The sequence below is a fragment of the Arachis ipaensis genome, chromosome B06 (genome assembly GCF_000816755.2).
Source record: "Arachis ipaensis cultivar K30076 chromosome B06, Araip1.1, whole genome shotgun sequence".
Lineage (NCBI taxonomy): Eukaryota > Viridiplantae > Streptophyta > Magnoliopsida > Fabales > Fabaceae > Arachis > Arachis ipaensis.
The window spans coordinates 126,478,369-126,480,923 of record NC_029790.2 but is presented as its reverse complement, the minus strand read 5'-3'; positions in this window follow the sequence as shown (position 1 = coordinate 126,480,923).

Here is a 2,555-nt window from a genome sequence, read left to right as displayed (position 1 = left end):
ATAACTGCCTGCCTTTCCGGGGGGGGGGGTTTGATTAGCTTTGAATTCAGTATTTCCTTAATTATGTCGTCCCTTTTAGTGTTGAACTGGGTATAGGACTCATAGCGAGGAACTGGTTTGAAACTCTTCTTGTTATCGCGAGGTTTTTCATCATCTTTAGTGGCCGACTTATCTACTTTTCGCGCTTGGCGGAGCTCTTCAATGTCTATCTGTCCCTTGGCTTTCTCGCGGAACTTGGCCAAGGTTTTTGGTTTAGCGATGGCAATGGTCTCCTAGAATTTACCTGGGCGGAGGCCACTTTTAATGGTATGAAGGTGGACCTCGGGATGGAGATCGGGGATTCGCATGGCCACCTTCGTGAAGCGAGTAATATAATCTTTCAGACTTTCTTGTGGTCCCTGCTTAATGGTCGTTAGGTAGTCAAAATCGTGTAGATATATTGCGGATGCTGCAAAATGGTCTTCAAATTGCTTAGCCAACTCCTGAAAACGTGATATAGAATCTGTAGGCAAAGAGCAAAACCAGTCAAGTGCAGGATCATCTAAAAAAGACGGGAAACATCGACATAGAATAGGATCGGATGCACCGTTGACAATCATAATAGATCGGAATTTTTTAACATGTTGCTTCGGGTCGCCCAATCCGTCATATGGGGTTAGAGTCGTCGGAAGGGTGAATTGCCTGGGGAGTTGAAAGTTCATTATGTCAGCTGTGAATGGCCCTGCAGAATTGTCAAGCTTTTCTTCCTCATCATCAGGTTGGACTCCTTCACTCTGATGGTTCCCGTCATTGTTGCTCTGTGGTGTCTCAGAGACATGGGTTGGTAGTGATTGACGCTCGTCGTTTCCATGTTGCTCGTGATCCTCATTATTGTGTTCCAGGCGAGCTTGAACTAGCTGCGCGATTTGGTTTTGCATTCTCTGATTTTCCTCCACCATCCGCTGGTTTGCTTGTTGAAGCTCGGTCACCATCCGTAAAAGCTCGGATGGGTAGGGGGAGGAACATCAGCCATAAGAGAGTATAAGAAATTTGGGGCTTACAACAAATGGTATCTCAAATTGTGGCCCACGATGGGCGCCAATGTTCTTGCCTGCTTTCGCCGAGATATAGATCGTTCTCCTGAGAAGGTCGGCAGACTTCCAAGATGTAATACGAACTATGTCGGCAATGGAAGAACCTAGGAGGTGGGTACCTGCAAAGGCACTCCGACGCTCAAGTCAGTAGAAAAATATATGTGTGTAAGTTTTTCTTGGAAAGATTGCTTACCTTTTTTCGTTCCTGCTTCTCTCCTTTTATCTGTTTGGATGAAGTTGATTGTTTTGTCTGAGTCGTAACGTCTGGGGAGAGAATTAACTGCATGTCCGACGTTATTGGATGAAAATAAATGCTGATTATTATTAATGCTCGGTTACAATCGTGGGTACGTTATCGAGCTATAACTCGTAACCAACTTTACTGGTCATATCAAACGTTTTTAATTCATTCAGTTTTATTTTTAACGTTTTTTATTTGTGTCAAAATTCGAAAATTTTTTAATTTTTTTCCTAACATGTTATATTGAATTAACATCTAGAAGTAATTTTGACACAAATAAAATATTAGGAACAAAATTGAAAGCAACTAAATGTTAGAGATATTTTAAAAAAATCACAAACACTAAAAGAAATTATATATATACTTTATCCTAACTAAAATTTAGATTAGTTAAGATAATAATTTTTTTTTATAATTTTAGAGATAGAAAATAATAGGAAGTAGTTGATTTCTTTCTTTGTTATATGAAGAGTTAACCCATGTCTTGTAGTTAGGTTATCCGTGTCCCAAATAAGTCGAGTAGGTTAATCTCTGTCGCTTTTGATATAATCTTCTCTAGTTGCCTGTTAAAGAAGGGAATTTTTTTTCAAAGATAGATGTATTTTATTCATTGATCGAAGCAAAATATAATGGAGTCTATGTTAGGACATATAGCAAAAGAAAAAAAAAAGTTTTAAAGTTCACTAAAGCTTGAATACACCGTCAAAACATGAATAAAAGAGAAAACAGTTGCTTCTGGAGGGATCAAAGATCATCCTGTTCTGAATTTCCAAATTTCTCAGCACAACATTGCTAACAACATCAAACTCTAAAGTGACCGACAAAAAAAAAAAAGTGAGTTGTTGTTGACAAAATCTATGGTAATGAGCCTTTTATTCGATATCTCTTTTGCTTTCTTACATGAGAATAGAGCCTTAACCATTTGGCCGATGATATAAACAAATTTATTATTTATAAAGCATTGACACTAATATAAATATAAATATCACTTATAGAACATTTAAGCATACTAATTTTAATTTTTATGAGATACAACTATAGATGCCAGTTTAATAAGTAGTTCTTTTGTATCTTTTAAACTGTAAACATTATAAACAGTTTTTATATATAATTAAAACTGTAAATTAATACCACAATTTTTTATTTCACAGTTTTATTGAGATAAAAGAACATCACTATAATTTTATAATAATATAAATTGATTTTTAATAAAATATAAAATATATATACTGTATAAAGAC